Raw genomic sequence first — 21,170 nt, forward strand, 5'->3', positions numbered from 1 at the left:
AGGTCTTCCTTTCCCTGCATTGTTAGAATGATCCATATCCCAACCAGAGGGTAACTCCGCCTGAGGCACCCTTTCGAATTGATGCTTATGAATTAAAGTATGGAAGGGGTTACGGTTGCCTAAAGACGATGTCCTCTCAGCTAGGATGTGACGTGGAACCCCTCCTCCGGCGCGTATCTGTGCTTCTTTCTTGAACTTGAGAGGGTCTTCCACCACTTCAATGCTTGCAATGATGGTGCGATGAGATGAGCGCCGGTCTTCTCCTACTTCCTCTTAAGCTTCACTCTTGACCTCCTCCTCCGGCTTGGGATCTTGGAGATCATCTTCAGGCAGCTCCTTGCCCTTGTCGTTGTTGGTGGAGACCATGGTGCCTCTAAAACCGAGAACAAATCCTGGTAGAAACAGATCGAAACGAAAACACGATATGCGGACCTCGGGGGATCCGGGGGATTATATAGCAAAAAGTTTCGTAACAAAAGGAAGGGAACAAGGCGAAACCGGGCCGAAGAGGGGCTCCAGGGCGCCCAGACCAGGCCTAGGCGCGGCCTGGAGCTGGCCCGCACCTAGGGGTGGTCTGGTTCCCCTGGGCACCGTCTCCTGCCCATTTTCGTCTCGTAATTTTTCATATTTAATAGAAACAACAAAAATATAAGCTGGAAAGTTTTACGCAAATTTTTTCTTACTAAAACTGTTACCTATTCAAAAACGGACTCCACAGATTCCTGGATTTGCTCCTTAATGAATTCTTCCGGAGTCACCACTTGAATAATATCAATGTCTTCATTATAAGAATCTCCAGAAATATAATGTTTGAGTCTTTGCATATTCACCACTTGTGTAGTCTTATCCTTCAATGAAGCAATTTTTATGGCACTGGAATGATACACCTCTTCAATAATAAAAGGTCCTTCCCATTTTGAGAGTAATTTTCCTGAAAAAAATCTGAGACGAGACCTATACAATAGAACTTTATCACGAACATGGAACTCTCTCTTAAGAATTCTCTTATCATGCCACTTTTTAACCTTCTATTTGAAGAGTCTAGCATTTTCATAAGCTTCATTCCTCCATTCATCTAGAGAACTTAAGTCAAGCAACTTTTCTTACCAGCTAGTTTAAAGTCTCTATTAAGTTCTTTCACTGCCCAATAAGCTTTGTGTTCTAATTCTAAAGGCAAGTGACAAGCTTTTCCATAAACCATTTTGTAAGGAGACATACCCATAGGATTTTTATAAGCAGTTCTATAAGCCCATAAAGCATCATTTAACTTACTAGCCCAATTCTTCCTTGATTTATTAACAATATTTTGCAAGATAGATTTAATCTCTCTATTTGATAATTCTACTTGCCCACTTGTTTGACGATGATAGGGTGAGAAATTATATGATTAACATCATATCTATCAAGGGTCTTTCTAAAACCACCATGAATAGAATGAGAACCTCCATCAGTCATAAGATATCTAGGCACACCAAATCTAGGGAAAATAACATCTTTAAGCATTTTTAATGAGGTCTCACCATCATCACTCTTTGTAGGTATAGCTTCTACCCACTTAGTAAAATAATCAACAACAACAAGTATATGAGTATAACCTTCCGAAGGAGGAAAAGGACCCATAAATTCAAATCCCCATCAGTCAAATGGTTCAATAACAAGAGAATAACTCATAGGCATTTCATTGCGTCTAGAAATATTACCAATTCTTTGGCATTCATCACAAGATAAAATAAACTTTCTTGCATCCTTAAAAAGGGTAGGCCAATAAAAACCTGATTGTAGAACCTATTGCGCAGTTCTATCTCCAGCATGATGTCCTCCATAAGCACTACCATAAAATTTTCTCAATATCTCATGTTGCTCATATTCCGGAACACATCTTCGCATAATACCATCCACTTCTTTATATAAATGTGGGTCATCCCAAAAATAATGCCTCAAGTCATAAAAGAATTTCCTTCTTTGATGGGACGTAAATGTTGGAGGCAAGTACCTGGAAACAATGAAGTTAGCATAATCAGCATACCAAGGACTCACGCGAAGTTACTTTTATTGCAGCCAATTGTTAATTTGGAAAACTATCATTAACAGGAATATGATCATAAGAAATGTTTTCCAATCTAGACAAATTATCAGCAACAGGATTTTCAGCACCCTTCCTATCTACAATATGCAAATCAAACTCTTGTAAAAGCAATACCCATCTAATAAGCCTAGGCTTAGTGTTTTTCTTTTGCATAAGGTACCTAATAGCAGCATGATTAGTATGAATAGTAACTTTTGAATCAACGATATAAGGTCTAAATTTATCACAAGCAAAGACTACAACTAGGAATTCTTATTCAGTAGTAGCATAATTCTTTTGAGCAGCATCAAGAGTCTTAATAGCATAATGAATAACATTCAACTTCTTATCTACTCGTTGTCCAAGAACAACACCTACTGCAAAATCACTAGCATCACACATAATTTTAAAGGGTAAATTCCAATCAGGTGGTTCAACAATAGGAGTAGTGGTTAAAGCCTTCTTTAGAGTTGCAAAAGATTCCTTACAATCATCATCAAAGACAAAAGGTACATCCTTTTGGAGAATATTAGTAAGAGGCTCTGAAATTTTAGAGAAATCTTTAATAAATCTCCTATAGAAACCAATATGACTAAGAACACCACGAATACCTTTAACATCCTTTGGACATGGCATTTTCTCAATTGCTTCCACTTTGGCTCTGTCGACTTCAATACCTCTTTGAGAAATTTTATGTCCAAGAAAAATTCCTTCATTTACCATAAAGTGGCATTTCTCCCAATTAAGAAAAAGATTAGTTTCTTCACAACTCTGCAAAACTTTATCAAGATTGTGCAAACAGTTATCAAAAGAAGTCCCATAGACAGAGAAATCGTCCATGAATACTTCCACAATTTCTTCACAAAAACCATGAAAGATAGCAGACATGCATCTTTTAAATGTAGCATGAGCATTACACAAATCAAAAGGCATACATCTATAAGCACAAGTTCCATAAGGACAAGTAAAAGTGGTTTTCTCTTGATCTTGCTTTTTAACAGCAATTTGAGAAAACCTAGTATAACCATCAAGGAAACAAAAATGAATTTTCTTAGATAACCTTTCTAACATTTGATCAATAAAAGGTAAAGGGTAATGATCTTTCTTAGTAACTTTGTTAACTTTTCTAAAATCAATGCACATCCTATAACCAACTACTACTCTTTGAGGAATAAGTTCATTATTCTCATTAGGCACAACAGTAATTCCTCCTTTCTTACGGACACAATGCATAGGACTAACCCATCTACTATCAGTAATAGGATAAATAATATCAACATCGAGAAGTTTCAATAACTCATTTCTTACCACATCCTTCATCTTCGGAAATAAACGAAGTTGATGTTCATCAACTGGCTTTGCATCCGGTTCCATATTGATAGCATGCTGACATATAGTAGGAGAAATCCCTGTCAAATCATCAAGAGTATATCCCATAGCTCCTCGGTGTTTCTTCAATACTCCCAATAATCTTTCCTCTTCCTGTCCTGAAAGTTTAGAACTAATAATAACATGATATATTTCCTTATCATCAATACAAGCATATTTAAGATCATCAGGTAAATGTTTTAAATCGAAAACAGGATCCTCCTTGGGTGGTAGCGTGGTACCCAAGCCTTCCACGGGTAAATTGTGCTTAAGCATCTCCGATTGACGAAGAAAAATCTCATCAATCTCACTTCTTTCCTCCATAAAATCTCACTTTCGTGGTCCTTCATATATTGCTGCAAAACATCGTTAGGAGCAAGAGCAATAGAGGCAAGTTGTTCAACTCTAAAATCTTCATTAGGCAATTCAGTTTTATAAGGAGCTTTAGCAAACTTAGAAAAAATAAACTCATAAGACTCTCCATCAAATTTAGTAAGAATTTTCTCCTTCTTACAGTCTATAATAGCACCACAAGTATTCAAGAAAGGTCTACCAAAAATTATAGGACAAGTCTTACTAGCAGCTGAACCAAGTACTAGAAAATCAGCAGGATATTTAATCTTACACATAAAACTTCCACATCTCTAAAAATACCAATCAGAGAGATTGACTATCTATTAGCAAGCTGAATAACCACATCAATTTCTTCAAGTTCACAAGAACCAATTTCATGCATAATTTCACTGTAAAGCTCATATGGAATAGCACTAGAATTTGCACCAATATAACATAAACCATAATCGCAATGATCACCTATTCTGACAGAAAGCGCATGAACACTAGTTTGTTTGGATTTACTAGGACGCGAAACAGGATTAGAAGCATCTTCACAGAAAATAATATGTCCATCTTCTACATTTTCAGTAACCAGGTCCATTACTATTGGTACCGCAGGTTCAATAGTTATTTGTTCATCAGGTTCTATAGCTTTATTTTTTTACTTTTATTAACCACACTAGTTATAATAGAATGTTCTATTACCTTAGCAGGAAAAGGTACTTTCTCAATATAAGGTTCAGGCAAAACACGATCAGCAGTACAAACTTCAATATTTATAGCAGGAACACAATTAACAATATGTTTATAAGGTGCATTGTACTTGTTCCACTCCTTTTGGGGAACATCAAGATAAGAGGCAAAATCCTTAAAAAAAATAGCAAGAATTTGAGAATCAAGACCATAAACAGTACTAGTATTGCGAAAGTCATCAGTTTGCATAAAAGAATCAATGCATTCATAATCATAATTAATACCTGACTTTCTTCCTTTATCATTCCCCCATCCTTCAGTATTTTCCTGAATGCGGTCGAGAAGATCCCATTTAGCTTCTTCTTTCATACGTGTGAATGATCCGGAACAAAAGCATCCAATAAATCCTTATCATGAAGAGAAAGCCTTGCATAGAAGTTATTAATAACAATATTACTAGGGAGCTCATGAATGGGGCATTTGAGCATTAGTGACTTCAATCTCCCCCACGCTTGGGAAATACTCTCTCCATCTTGAGGCTAGAAATTATATATTTGATTCCGACCTTTATGAATCTCACTTGGAGGATAGAATTTGGAATAAAAGAGAGGTACAATTTCCTCCCATCCAATAGATCGGCCATTCTTCAGCATCTTATACCATTCCGCAGCTCTTCCCTTAAGTGATAAAGAGAATACCTTCCTCTTAACTTGGTCCATTGAGATACCTGCACACTTGAACAACTCGCATAATTCATGTATAAATAGCAAATGATCACCTGGATGGACAGTTCCATCTCCCAAAAGCAGTTATTCATAACACGTTCAACAATTTTCATAGGTATTTTAAAAGGATCCAATTGAGCATGCGGTGGTTCATCTACTACCGTAGCAGTGGTAGTAGTAATCCCAAATAGAGAGTCAAATGGAGACGTCTCCATAATGAAATTAAGTAGTAGCACACATAATTAAAAACATCACTTACAGTAAAAGTTTCCTTTACCAATTCCACTCTTCAATAGCGCTTCACTCCCCTGCAACAGCGCCAGAAAATAGTCTTGATGATCCACAAGTATAGGGGGTGTATCGTAGTACTGCCTGTTTTAAGTCTTTGCATGCCAGGGCAAAAAAAATGAAGATGAAATGCATCAAAAAAGGAATGGAGGCTGAGGTAACCTACACCGATAATAAAAACAGGCAGTGGAGGTATCCAGTGAATTTGGTTGATAGGACATGTCATTGTAGGCGATGGCAGATCCGTGGGATACCCTGCATACACACATTGTTTTTTATGAGTGTTATAGGGGGTGAAGAAGGTGAAGTTGATCAGTATGTGTCAGAGTATTTCTCTGTTGCCAAATTTAGGGTTGCATATGCTATGAATGTTCCTACCTTGTTGGGAAAATACCAATGGATGAAAGTCGATCCAGGCTTCAAACTGTACTTGTAGGATAACGTTGCATAGAAAACAAAAATTTTCCTACGGCGAACACGCAATCCAAGCCAAGATGCAATCTAGAAGACGGTAGCAACGAGGGGGTATCGAGTCTCACCCTTGAAGAGATTCCAAAGCCTACAAGATGAGGCTCTTGTTGCTGCGGTAGACGATCACTTGCCGCTTGCAAAAGCGCGTAGAAGATCTTGATCACGATCGGTTCCGGCGCCACGAACGGGCAGCACCTCCGTACTCGGTCACACGTTCGGTTGTTGATGAAGACGACGTCCACCTCCCCGTTCCAGCGGGCAGCGGAAGTAGTAGCTCCTCTTGAATCCGACAGCACGACGGCGTGGTGTCGGTGGCGGTGTAGAAGTCCGGCGGAGCTTCGCTAAGCAATGCGGGCAATATGGAGTGGAGGAGCTTGGCTAGGGTTTGGGAGGGGGTGGCCGGCCACTCTATGGGGGGCGGCCAGCTTATGGTCTTGGGGTGGCCGGCCCCCTCCCTTGGCCCCTCATTATATAGGTGGATCCCAAGTGTTGGTGTCCAAGTCTTCGAATAAGACCCGAAACCAAAACCTTCCATAGGAGGGGGAAACCTAGCCCAACTAGGACTCCCACCCAAAGGTGGGATTCCCACCTCCCATGTGGGGGGTGGCCGGCCCCCTATGGTGGAGTCCACTTGGGACTCCACCCCATCTAGGGCTGGCCGGCCATGGAGGTGGAGTCCCTTGTGGACTCCACCTTCCTTGGTGGTTTCTTCCGGACTTTTCTAGAACCTTCTAGAACCTTCCATAGAACCTTCCGCGACATTTTATTTCACATAAAATGACATCCTATATATGAATCTTATTCTCCGGACCATTCCGGAACTCCTCGTGATGTCCGGGATCTCATCCGGGACTCCGAACAAATATTCGAACTCCATTCCATAATTCAAGTGCTACCATTTCAACATCCAACTTTAAGTGTGTCACCCTACGGTTCGAGAACTATGCGGACATGGTTGAGTACTCACTCCGACCAATAACCAATAGCGGGATCTGGAGATCCATAATGGCTCCCACATATTCAACGATGACTTTAGTGATCGAATGAACCATACACATATATTACCAATTCCCTTTGTCTCGCGATATTTTACTTGTCCGAGGTTTGATCTTCGGTATCACTCTATACCTTGTTCAACCTCGTCTCGACAAGTACTCTTTACTCGTACCGTGGTATGTGGTCTCTTATGAACTCATTCATATGCTTGCAAGACATTAGACGACATTCCACCGAGAGGGCCCAGAGTATATCTATCCGTCATCGGGATGGACAAATCCTTTGTTGATCCATATGCCTCAACTCATACTTTCCGGATACTTAATCCCACCTTTATAGCCACCCATTTACGCAGTGGTGTTTGGTGTAATCAAAGTACCTTTCGGTATAAGTGATTTACATGATCTCATGGTCATAAGGACTAGGTAACTATGTATCGAAAGCTTATAGCAAATAACTTAATGACGAGATCTTATGCTACGCTTAATTGGGTGTGTCCATTATATCATTCACACAATGACATAACCTTGTTATTAATAACATCCAATGTTCATGATTATGAAACTAATCATCCATTAATCAACAAGCTAGTTTAAGAGGCATACTAGGGACTTCTTGTTTGTCTACATATCACACATGTACTAATGTTTCGGTTAATACAATTCTAGCATGATATATAAACATTTATCATAAACATAAAGATATAAATAATAACCACTTTATTATTGCCTCTAGGGCATATCTCCTTGAGTCTCCCACTTGCACTAGAGTCAATAATCTAGATTACATTGTAATATACCTAACACCCATGGCATTCTGGTGTTGGTCATGCTTTGCCCTAGGGAGAGCTTTAGTCAACGGATCTGCTACATTCAGATCAGTGTGTACTTTGCAAATCTTTACTTCTCCATCTTCGATGTACTCGCGAATCGAGTGGTAACGCAGCTTGATATGCTTCAGCCTCTTGTGTGACCTTGGCTCTTGTGCATTGGCGATGGCACCCATGTTCTCTCGGGCAATGATTATGGGGTCCAATGGACTAGGAACCACACCGAGCTCTACAGTGACCGTCTTCATCCATACCGCTTCGATGAAGCCTCCGAAGCCGCTATGTACTACGATTCTGTTGAAGACTTCGCCACCGTGCAATCGCTTCGAGCTTGCCCAGCTTACTGCAGCACCATTCAATATAAACACGTACCTGCATTGTGACTTAGAGTCATCGGGATCAGTGTTCCAACTTGCATCGGTGTAACCGTTTACAACGAGCTCTTGGTCACCTCCATAACAAAGAAACATATCCTTAGTTCTTTTCAAGTACTTCAGGATATTCTTGACCGCTGTCCGATGTTCCATTCTGGATCACTTTGATATCTGCTAGTCAAACTAACAGCATGTGCTATATCCGGTCTAGTACATAGCATGGCATACATGATAGATCCTACTGCCGAGGCATAGGGGATGTTACACATCCTTTCTCTTTCTTCTGCCGTAGCCGGTCCTTGAGTTTTACTCAATACCTTGCACGGTAACATAGGTAAGAACCCTTTCTTACTTTCGTCCATTCTAAACTTCTTTAGAATCTTGTCCAGATATGTACTCTGTGATAGCCCTATTAGGCGTCTTGATCTATCTCTATAAATCTTGATGCCTAATATATACGATGCTTCACCAAGGTCTTTCATTGAAAAACTATTATTCAAATAACCCTTAACACTTTGCTTAATAGTTCTATATCATTCCCGATCAATAATATGTCATCTACATATAATATCGGGAATGCTACAGAGCTCCCACTCACTTTCTTGTAAATACAGGCCTCTCCATGACACTTTGTATAAACCCGAAGTCTTTGATCACCTTATCAAAGCGTCGGTTCCAACTTCTTGATGCTTGCTTCAGTCCATAGATTGAACGCTGAAGTTTGCATACTTTGTCAGCATTTTTAGGATCGACAAAACCTTTGGGTTGTACCATATACAACTCTTCCTCAATATCTCCATTAAGGAACGCCGTTTTGACATCCATCCGCCAAATCTCATAATCGAAAAATGCAGCTATTGCTAACAAAATCCTCACAGATTTTAGCTTCGCTACAGGTGAGAAAGTCTCATCGTAGTCAACTCCTTGAATTTGTCGGAAACCCTTTGCGACAAGTCGAGCTTTATAGACAGTAATATTACCATCGGCATCTGTTTTTCTCTTGAAGATCCATTTATTCTCGACATCCTTTCTGCTATGAGGTAAGTCTACCAAAGTCCATACTTTGTTATCATACATGGATCCCATTGCGGATTTCAAGGCGTCTTCCCATTTGTTGGAATACGGGCTCATCATCGCTTCTTCATACGTCGCAGGGTCCTCATCATTGTTATCTACAATCATGACATTTAGACAAGGATCATACCAATCAGGAGTGGCACGTTCCCTTGTCGATCTGCGAGGTTCAGATAGTTTCCTCGTTCGAAGTTTCATGATCATTATCATTAGCTTCCTCTGTTGCCGGTGTAGGCGATGCAGTACAACTTCCGATCGCGCTACTCTGATCAACGAGTATAGATTCATCAATCTCATCGAGTTCTACTTTTCTTCCAGTCACTTCTTTAGTGAGAAATTCTTTCTCAAGAAAGGTTCCGTTCTTAGCAACAAAGATTTTGCCTTCGGATTTGTGATAGAAAGTGTACCCTATAGTTTCCTTAGGGTATCCTATGAAGACGCATTTCTCCGCTTTGGGTTCTAGCTTGTCCGGTTGTAACTTCTTTACATAGGCTTCGCAACCCCAAACTTTCAGAACGACAGCTTAGGTTTCTTATTAAACCATAATTCATACGGTGTCGTTTCTACGGATTTTGATGGTGCTCTATTTAAAGTGAATGCGGCTGTCTCTAATGCATAACTCCAAAATGATAACGGCAAATCAGTAAGAGACATCATACTACGAACCATATCTAAGAGGGTTCGATTACGACGTTCGGACACACCGTTTCGTTGAGGTGTTCCCGGCGGTGTCAATTGTGAAAGTATTCCGCATTTCTTTAAATGCATGCCAAACTCATAACTCAGATATTCACCTCCACGATCAGATCGTAGAAATTTGATCTTCTTGTTACGTTGATTTTCTACTTCACTTTGAAATTCCTTAAACTTCTCGAAAGTTTCGGATTTATGTTTCATGAAATAGATATACCCATATCTACTCAGATCATCTGTGAAGGTTAGAACATAACGATAACCACCGCGCGATGCTACGCTCATTGGTCCACATACATCTGTATGTATGATTTCCAATAAGTCAGGAGCTCGCTCCATCATACCAGAAAATGGAGTCTTTGTCATTTTACCCATTAGACATGCTTCGCATCTATCAAGTGACTCAAAGTCAAGTGATTCAAGTAATCCATCAGTATGGAGTTTCTTCATGCGTTTCACTCCAATATGACCAAGACGACAGTGCCACATATAAGTAGAATTATCATTAAGTTTAATTCGCTTAGCATCAATGTTATGTATATGCATATCACTACTATCGAGATCTAATAGAAATAAGCCATTCTTTTGTGGTGCTCGACCATAAAAGATATTATTCATAAAAATAGAACAACCATTATTCTCAGACTTGAATGAATAACCGTCTTGCATTAAACAAGATCCAGATATAATGTTCATGCTCAACGCAGGTACATAATAGCAATTATTTAGGCTTAAAACTAATCCCGAAGGTAGATGTAGAGGAAGTGTGCCATTGCGATCACATTGACCTTGGATCCGTTTCCAACGCGCATCGTCACTTCATCTTTCAGCGATTGTCGTTTATTCTTTAGTTCTGTTTCGAGTTACAAATATGAGCAACCGAACCAGATCAAATACCTGTACTAGAACGAGAACCGGTGAAATGAACATCTATAACATGTATATCAAATATACCTTCTTTCTTCTTCTTGACAAGGCCGCTCTTCGGATCAGCCAGATACTTGGAGCAATTACGCTTCCGGTGTCCCTTCTCCTTGCGATAATAGCACTCAGCATCGGGCTTAGGGCCGTTCTTAGGTTTCATAGGAGGCGTGGCAGCTTTCTTGCCACCCTTCTTGAATTTTCCCTTAGACTTGCCTGTTTCTTGAAACTGGTGGTCTTGTTGACCATCAACACTTGGTGCTCTTTCTTGATCTCAATCTCAGCAGCTTTTAGCATGCCAAAAAGTTCAGGTAACTCCTTGTTCATGTTCTGCATATTGTAGTTCATCACAAAGTTCTTGTAACTTGGTGGCGGTGATTGAAGGACACGATTAATCCCGATCTGTTAGGAATCACTATTCCCAAGTCATCGAGTTTCTTCGCATGCCCGGTCATGGCGAGCATGTGCTCACTAACGGAGCTGCCTTCTTCCATCATACGGTGAAGAAATGTTTCGATGCTTCATAGCATTCCACTGCCGCATGAGTCTCGAATATAGCTTTCAGCTCATTCATCAACTCATGAGGATCATGGTGCTCAAAACGTTTTTGAAGATCGGATTCCGCATCGCACGGGATGGCACACCGAACTTGAGAGTACCGAGTTTTCCGAGTCGCGTAAACAGCTTTTACTTCATCGGATTCATCTTCTGCAGGAGGGTCACCTAGCGGTGCATCAAGCACAAATTGCAGATTTCCGCCAGAGAGGAAGATCCTCACATGACGGAACCAGTCGGTGAAGTTGCTACCGTTGCTCTTAAGTTTCTCTTTCTCTAGGAACTGATTAAAATTGATTGGGGACGCCATCTCTACAACATATATTTGCAATAGTTTAGACTAAGTTTATGACAAATTGAGTTCAAATTTTAATTCAACATAATTAAAAACCTAAGTGAACTCCCACTCAAAACAATATCCCTCGCATTGTCTTAGTGATCACACGAACCAAAACCACCGCACCTAAACCCGATCATCACGAGAAAAGGTGTGATTTCAATGGCGAACACTCAAAGTGTTCATCATATCAACCATATGATTCATGCTCTACCTTTCGGTATCACGTGTTCCGAGACCATGTCTGTACATGCTAGGCTCGTCAAGGCCACCTTAGTATCCGCATGTGCAAAACTGTCTTGCACCCGTTATATGTACTTATTGAATCTATCACACCCGATCATCACGAGGTGCTTCGAAACGACAAGACTTGGCAACGGTGCTACTAAGGATGAACACTTTATTATCTTGAGATTTTAGTGAGGGATCATCTTATAATGCTACCGTCGCGATCTAAGCAAAATAAGATGCATAAAAAGGATTAACATCACATGCTGTTCATATGTGATATGATATGGCCCTTTTGTTCTTGCGCCTTTGATCTTCATCTCCAAAGCACGGATATGATCTCCATCATCTTCGGGCATGATCTCCATCATCGTCGGCGTAGCGTCAAGGTCAATGGCGCCGTCTTCATGATTGTCCTCCATGTAGCAACTATTACAACTACTTTGAAATACTACTCAATATGAAATTTAAAGACAACCATAAGGCTCCTGCCGGTTGCGACAATACAATAATGATCATCTCATACATATTCATCATCACATTATGGCCATATCACATCACCAAACCCTGCAAAAACAAGTTAGACGTCTCTAATTTGGTTTGCATATTTTACGTGGTTTAGGGTTTTCGAGAGAGATCTAATCTACCTACGAACATGAACCACAACGTTGATACTAATGTTTTCAATAGAAGAGTAAATTGAATCTTTACTATAGTAGGAGAGACAGACACCCGCAAAGCCTCTTATGCAATACAAGTTGCATGTCGAACGAGGAACAAGTCTCATGAACGCGGTCATGTAAAGTTAGTCCGAGCCGCTTCATCCCACTATGCCATAAAGATGCAAAGTACTCAAACTAAAGATAACAAGAGCATCAACGCCCACAAACCATTGTGTTCTACTCGTGCAACCATCTATGCATAGACACGGCTCGATACCACTTTGTAGGATAACGTTGCATAGAAAACAAAAAATTTCCTACGGCGAACACGCAATCCAAGCCAAGATGCAATCTAGAAGACGGTAGCAACGAGGGGGTATCGAGTCTCACCCTTGAAGAGATTCCAAAGCCTACAAGATGAGGCTCTTGTTGCTGCGGTAGACGATCACTTGCCGCTTGCAAAAGCGCGTAGAAGATCTTGATCACGATCGGTTCCGGCGCCACGAACGGGCAGCACCTCCGTACTCGGTCACACGTTCGGTTGTTGATGAAGACGACGTCCACCTCCCCGTTCCGGCGGGCAGCGGAAGTAGTAGCTCCTCTTGAATCCGACAGCACGACGGCGTGGTGTCGGTGGCGGTGTAGAAGTCCGGCGGAGCTTCGCTAAGCAATGCGGGCAATATGGAGTGGAGGAGCTTGGCTAGGGTTTGGGAGGGGTGGCCGGCCACTCTATGGGGGCGGCCAGCTTATGGTCTTGGGGTGGCCGGCCCCCTCCCTTGGCCCCTCATTATATAGGTGGATCCCAAGTGTTGGTGTCCAAGTCTTCGAATAAGACCCGAAACCAAAACCTTCCATAGGAGGAAACCTAGCCCAACTAGGACTCCCACCCAAAGGTGGGATTCCCACCTCCCATGTGGGGGTGGCCGGCCCCCTATGGTGGAGTCCACTTGGGACTCCACCCCATCTAGGGCTGGCCGGCCATGGAGGTGGAGTCCCTTGTGGACTCCACCTTCCTTGGTGGTTTCTTCCGGACTTTTCTAGAACCTTCTAGAACCTTCCATAGAACCTTCCGCGACATTTTATTTCACATAAAATGACATCCTATATATGAATCTTATTCTCGGACCATTCGGAACTCCTCGTGATGTCCGGGATCTCATCCGGGACTCCGAACAAATATTCGAACTCCATTCCATAATTCAAGTGCTACCATTTCAACATCCAACTTTAAGTGTGTCACCCTACGGTTCGAGAACTATGCGGACATGGTTGAGTACTCACTCCGACCAATAACCAATAGCGGGATCTGGAGATCCATAATGGCTCCCACATATTCAACGATGACTTTAGTGATCGAATGAACCATACACATATATTACCAATTCCCTTTGTCTCGCGATATTTTACTTGTCCGAGGTTTGATCTTCGGTATCACTCTATACCTTGTTCAACCTCGTCTCCTGACAAGTACTCTTTACTCGTACCGTGGTATGTGGTCTCTTATGAACTCATTCATATGCTTGCAAGACATTAGACGACATTCCACCGAGAGGGCCCAGAGTATATCTATCCGTCATCGGGATGGACAAATCCCACTGTTGATCCATATGCCTCAACTCATACTTTCCGGATACTTAATCCCACCTTTATAGCCACCCATTTACGCAGTGGTGTTTGGTGTAATCAAAGTACCTTTCCGGTATAAGTGATTTACATGATCTCATGGTCATAAGGACTAGGTAACTATGTATCGAAAGCTTATAGCAAATAACTTAATGACGAGATCTTATGCTACGCTTAATTGGGTGTGTCCATTATATCATTCACACAATGACATAACCTTGTTATTAATAACATCCAATGTTCATGATTATGAAACTAATCATCCATTAATCAACAAGCTAGTTTAAGAGGCATACTAGGGACTTCTTGTTTGTCTACATATCACACATGTACTAATGTTTCGGTTAATACAATTCTAGCATGATATATAAACATTTATCATAAACATAAAGATATAAATAATAACCACTTTATTATTGCCTCTAGGGCATATCTCCTTCAGTACTCTCCAGTTTTGACTAGACCGGCAGGTAGGCCAAGGAAGAATAGGATCAGAGCTAGTGCAGAGGGTGGTGCACCGATTCGAAAATGTAAGTGCAAACATTGTGGAATCCCTAGACACATTGCTAGGATTTGTAAAAATCAAGTTGACCCAGCTTTTGGAATGGAAGATTGATGACGCGTGAAGAACACGTCCGTTGGGAACCCCAAGAGGAAGGTGTGATGCATACAACAGCATGTTTTCCCTCAGTAAGAAACCAAGGTTATCGAAACAGTAGGAGATGAAGGCCACGTGAAGGTTGTTGGTGAAGGAGTGTAGTGCGGCGCAACACCAAGGATTCCGGCGCCAACGTGGAACCTGCACAACACAATCAAGATACTTTGCCCCAACTTAACAGTGAGGTTGTCAATCTCACCGGCTTGTTGTAAACAAAGGATTAAACGTATGGTGTGGAGAATGATGTTTGCTTGCAAAGAACAACAGAGAACAATGATTGCAGTAGGTTGTATTTCAGATGTAAAAGAATGGACCGGGATCCACAATTCACTAGTGGTGTCTCTCCAATAAGATAAATAACATGTTGGGTGAACAAATCACAGTTGGGCAATTTACAAATAGACAGGGCATAACAATGCACATACATATCATGATGACTACTATGAGATTTACTTAGGGCATTACAACAAAGAACATAGACCTCCATCCAGCATGCATCTCTGCCTAAAAAGTCCACCTTCGGGTTAGCATCCGCACCCCTTCCAGTATTAAGTTGCAAACAACAGACAATTTCATTAAGTACCGTGCGTAATGTAAATAATACAAATACCCTTAGACAAAGCATTGATGTTTTATCCCTAGTGGCAACAACACATCCACAACCTTAGAACTTTCTATCACTGTCCCACATTCAATGGAGGCATGAACCAACTATCTAGCATAAATACCCCCTCTTGGAGTTACAAGTATCAACTTGGCCAGAGCCTCTACTAGCAACGGAGAGCATGCAAGATCATAAACAACACATATATGATAGATCAATAATCAACTTGACATAGTATTCCATATTCATCGGATCCCAACAAACACAACATGTAGCATTACAAATAGATGATCTTGATCATGATAGGCAGCTCACAAGATCTAAACATGATAGCACAAGAGGAGAAGACAACCATCTAGCTACTGCTATGGACCCATAGTCCAAGGATGAACTACTCACGCATCAGTCCGGAGGCGGGCATGGTGATGTAGAGCCCTCCGGTGATGATTCCCCTCCCCGGCAGGGTGCCGGAGGTGATCTTCAGAACCCCCCGAGATGGGGTTGATGGCGGCGGCGTCTGAGTAACTTTTCTCGTATCGTAGCTCTTGGTACTAGGGTTTTCGCGACGGAAGGATTATATAGGCGAAGGGGCAGAGTCGGGGGACGCCCGAGGGGCCCACCCCATATGGCGGCGCGGCCAGGGGTGGGGCCGCGCCCGCCTATGGTGTGGCTGCCTCGTGGCCCCTCTTCGTCTCCTCTTCGGTGTTCTGGAAGACTCCGTGGAAAATAAGACCGTGGGCTTTTGTTTCGTCCAATTCCGAGAATATTTCCTGTGTAGGATTTCTGAAACCAAAAACAGCAGAAAAAAGGAACTGGCGCTTCGGCATCTTGTTAATAGGTTAGTGCCAGAAAATGCATAAAAATGATATAAAGTGTATATAAAACATGTGAGTATTGTCATAAAACTAGCATGGAACATAAAAAATTATAGATACGTTTGAGACGTAGCAAGCATCCCCAAGCTTAGTTCCTACTCGCCCTCGAGTAGGTAAACGATAAAAAGGATAATTTCTGAAGTGACATGCTACCATCATAATCTTGATCAATACTATTGTAAAGCATATGAGATGAATGAAGTGATTCAAAGCAATGGTATATAGTTTGTTAACAAATAGATAATGACTAAACAACTGAATCATATAGCAAAGACTTTTCATGAATAGTACTTTCAAGACGAGCATCAACAAGTCTTGCATAAGAGTTAACTCATAAAGAAATAGATTCTTAATAGAAGTTTTTGAAGCAACACAAAGGAAGATTTAAGTTTCAGCTGTTGCTTTCAACTTTCAACATGCATATCTCATGGATAATTGTCAACACAAAGTAATATGATGAGTGCAAATAAGCAAGTATGTAAGAATCAATGCACACAGTTGACACAGGTGTTTGCTTCTAAGATAGAAAGAAGTAGGTAAACTGACTCAACATAAAGTAAAAGAAAGGCCCTTCACAGTGGGAAGCAGGGATTACTCATGTGCTAGAGCTTTTTATTTTGAAAACATGGAAACAATTTTGTCAACGGTAGTAATAATTCATATGGGTTATGCATTAAACCTCCTATAAGTTACAAGCCTCATGCATCGAATACTAATAGTGCCCGATCCTTGTCCTAATTAGCTCGGATTTCCATGGATTATCATTGCATTACATATGTTTCAACCAAGTGTCACAAAAGGGGTACCTCTATGCCACCTGTACAAAGTTCCAAGGAGATAGATCGCATTTGATCTCTCAATTTTGATAGATCTCAACTTGAGGACATCCATACTGGGACAACATAGAAAACAGATAATGGACTCCTCTTTTATGCTTTAAGCATTCAACAACAGATAATATTCTCATAAGAGATTTGAGGATTAATGTCCAAGCTGAAACTTCCACCATGATACATGGCTTGGTTTGGCGGCCCAATGTTCTTCTCTAACAATATGCATACTCAAACCATTTAACTCATGGAAAATCTCCCTTACTTCAGACAAGACGAACATGCATAGCAACTCACATGATATTCAACAAAGGTGTGACAGGTTGATGGCTTCCCCAGAAACATGGTTACCGCTCAACAAGCAACTTATAAGAACTAAGACACATAAGCGACATATTCATTACTACAATAGTTTTTAGGCTACTTTCCCATGAGCTATGTATTGCAAAGATAAGGAATGAATTTTTTTAAAGGTAGCACGCAAGAAATTTACTTTGGAATGGCAGAAAAATACCACATAGTAGGTAGTTATGGTGGACTGATACGTCTCAAACGTATCTATAATTTCTTATGTTCCATGCTACTTTTCTGACAATATTCACATGTTTTATACACACTTTGCATCATTTATATGCATTTTCCGGTACTAACCTATTAACGAGATGCCAAAGCGCCAGTGCATGTTTTCTGCTGTTTTTGGTTTCAGAAATCCTACAAAGGAAATATTCTCGGAATTGGACGAAATGAACGCCCAGGGTCTTATTTTTCCACGGAGCTTCCAGAAGACTGAAGAGCATACGAAGTGGAGCCACGAGGCGCCCTAACCATAGGGCGGCGCGGCCTGCATGGGGCCCGCGCTGGCCTATGGTGTGGGCCCCTGCGCCGCCTCCAACTCTGCCCTTCCGCCTACTTAAACTCTCCGTCGCGAAAACCCTATTACCGAGAGCCACGATACGAAAATACTTCCAGAGACGCCGCCAATCCCATCTCGTTGGATTCAGGAGATCGCCTCCGGCACCCTGCCGGAGAGGGGAATCATCTCCCGGAGGACTCTTCATCACCATGATCGCCTCCGGACTGATGTGTGAGTAGTTGTAACGGCCCCGGGTAGTACCCCTACTAGATTTGTTTGTTCTTTTCTTTTTGTGCATCATCATGACATATGCATAATCTCATTCATGTTTTATCTAATAAAATAAAATTATTTTATAAATCCTAGCTATTTTATTTTCCCTCTCATATGGTTTTATAATAAAACCCTCCCCTCCTAACCAGGCCTCTTCTCTAGTTTTCCTTTCTTCTTCTGGAGCAGCCCTTTTCTCCTCTGGCCCGATCCGGCCCAACCCACCTTGGCCTCCACCTGGCCCGTACCCCTTCGTGAGAGGAGCCTCTCCTGTTGTCGTCTTCTTCGTGCACGCGAGCAGCGTGATCACCGTGGTCCTACCTTTTCCTCACAACCACCGAGCCCTTTTCCCCTCCCTTTAATCCCCATCCGATCCGGAGCAAACCCTAGCCCTCCTCTTCCTTCCTCTCACCGCCGCCACCTACCTCCCTCCATCCTTTCTCTCTTCTCTTCTCTGTGAGAAAAACAAAACATGAGAAACCCCACACTACACCTCCTCCCCGCCATGGTGCCGCTGCTATGGGCTGCCCCTCGTCCATCTACGACCACCGGCGGCTCCGCCTTGTTCTCCTCTTCCACCTCGTCCAAGGAATCGATCCGGGAGGCCTTCAATCTTCGCCAATTCGCCGTTTCTCACGAGCCGGACGTCGCCTTTCTTCTTCAATTCCGGCCGCCCTCATCCTCCTCCGACCAAACCGAGCCCGCCTTCATCTTCCTGGTAACATCGCGCGTCCCCTGGACCCCTTCGGCACCTTCCTCCCCGCTGGTTTGCTTCCCTCCCGACGTTGACCATCGTTTTCGCCGCAGGTACCCGTCGCCGGCGGTACTCTGGCAAGCCCAGTGCCAAAACTACTCGCTCCTGGTTCCCCAAGTTCAACCGCAGCTAGCGCACCCTCGCGCCCCGTCCATCTCGTCCGTCCCCGTCGACTTTGTGCTCGGCAAGATGTGCGTCCGCCATGGCTACAGCGCTCAAGCCTCGTCCTCGCCTCTTCTTGCTTCAAGTTGTCGGGCGTCCTCAAGTTAACATAATCCGATGCACTAGCCAGATGGTCTGCTCCTTTCTTTCCCGTTCAATTGATCACCGGATCAAATCTTGGTTAAGGCAAATAAAACCGTCCTTTTGACTCTGTTTCTTTTTCAGATCTTGGATTCAGGGATGATTTAGTTCGTGCGTGAGCCCATCTTGTCAAACTGCAGCCTGCAGCCTACTGGTTCGTTCCTGGCCCAGTTGGTTGGATGTCTTGAGTTCGATTACCACCTCTGGCAAGCCCACTTTTTTCCTTTGTTTTTGCACAGATCTTGATGGGCCTCAGCCCACGCGCGGCGGGCAGCTTCTCGCCGCCCAATCGGTACAGATCCAGCCCGTGCTAGCCCATCCCTCTGTCTGTTATTAATTATTTTACAAATCTTACATAATTCATATCTCTCAAACTATAATTCGAAATACAATGTTTTCTATATCAATTTTGATCAGAAAATTGCAAGGATCATTAACATGCCATCCATTCATCTGTTTGCATCTCGCATCATGCCGCGCGTTGATAGTCGTGCATGTTCACCTAACATATATGCGGAGTATTTCGGATACCGACTATGGTTTTCCCCCCGCTCCGTTTAATTTTGATGTAGCGCACCCCTTCCATGTCTTGCCATGCTAATCAACACTTTACTTGTCGGTAGAAAATGCAACTCCAACCTAACTTGTTTGTCCGGGGTTCCGATCCCGCTTAAATTGGATAAGTTGCATCGCATCATGTTTGCCATGCCATGCATACCATATCCCGAGCATGCCGATTCTTCCATAGTTGTAAGAGTTGCATCCGATGTTTGTTGTAGCATTTGCTTCTTCCCGGATAGGATGACGAAGTGGTGCGGTGAGATACGACAAGTTCTTCGGATGTCCCTCGGCAATCTTAACAGGCAAGCATTTCCCCTATACTCCTGCCCCTGCAGAAGTCGCTCACCTATTTTATTTTGCCTTCTCCCTCATGCTATCCTTAAGTTGCGTTCTTGTCACGTGTCCCTTTCCACTTGTTACCTCAAGCAGACCATATTGCCACCACCACCTCCTACAGCTATTGTTTGGTTATCGAGTCTGCCCTTGCGAGTCGTAGTGCATGCTAGTGCGGTCTTATCTTGTTACCGTTATTGTTATCTTATCGGGTTATATGTTGGGAAGAATCATGGTTACTTTAGTTGTTGATATTTGTTTAGCAGAGGCATCGGTGGGTCAGCTGCTCGTTTTGTGACGGCTCACTTGTGTTTCCTAAATATCTTAGGACCCCGAGTTCTTGTTATCTGTTCCGAAACTGAGCGCTCTAACCACACGTGGGTATGCTTACCGGGTCTCCCCTCGACCACTGCCGTAATCTACAGCCTTGTCCAGTGGCCACAACTAGTTTGGATGTTTGTTTTGTTTCTCCCGGGCGTGCAAGCTTGTTTCTTTGTGGTCAGATGATATGATGTTACTCTTGGGGAAGCCATGTTGCCTTGTAACCCCGTTGTCTCTTGCACGCTCGTAGGATGCGGTACGTATTGCTGAAGATGGATTCACCCCCGCGGCACCGTTTTCCATCCGAAAGCCGTAGACGCAAACAGCTAAGTCCGCGTCGGAGTTTCGATCGGGCTCCGAAACGGGTTAACTTAGTTAGGTGGCTTCCTGGACATTGTTGTAGTGAAGGAGAGTGCGTGTCGTGATATCCACCTGTCGTAAGTGGGTTGATCGTGCGTGTGGGCACATTTGGGCACCCCTGCAGGGTTACAATCTTATCGATAAGCCGTGTCCGCGGTTATGGACGACTTGGAGCTGTATGACTTGACCATACACAACTTACACCTGTTG

The 21,170-nt window shown here is 42.5% G+C and overlaps 1 long non-coding RNA gene across 1 annotated transcript; it reads left to right on the forward strand.

The window, feature by feature from the left end:
* Nucleotides 1–18,712: 18,712 nt before the first annotated feature.
* LOC139829827 (uncharacterized) lies at nt 18,713–20,701 on the forward strand. Its single transcript, XR_007861799.2, has 5 exons — nt 18,713–19,046; nt 19,136–19,377; nt 19,470–19,539; nt 19,625–19,677; nt 20,165–20,701. It is a non-coding gene; the product is annotated as an uncharacterized lncRNA (long non-coding RNA).
* The last annotated feature ends 469 nt before the right edge of the window (nt 20,702–21,170 follow it).

The sequence above is a fragment of the Lolium perenne genome, chromosome 3 (genome assembly GCF_019359855.2).
Source record: "Lolium perenne isolate Kyuss_39 chromosome 3, Kyuss_2.0, whole genome shotgun sequence".
NCBI classification, from domain to species: Eukaryota; Viridiplantae; Streptophyta; class Magnoliopsida; order Poales; family Poaceae; genus Lolium; species Lolium perenne.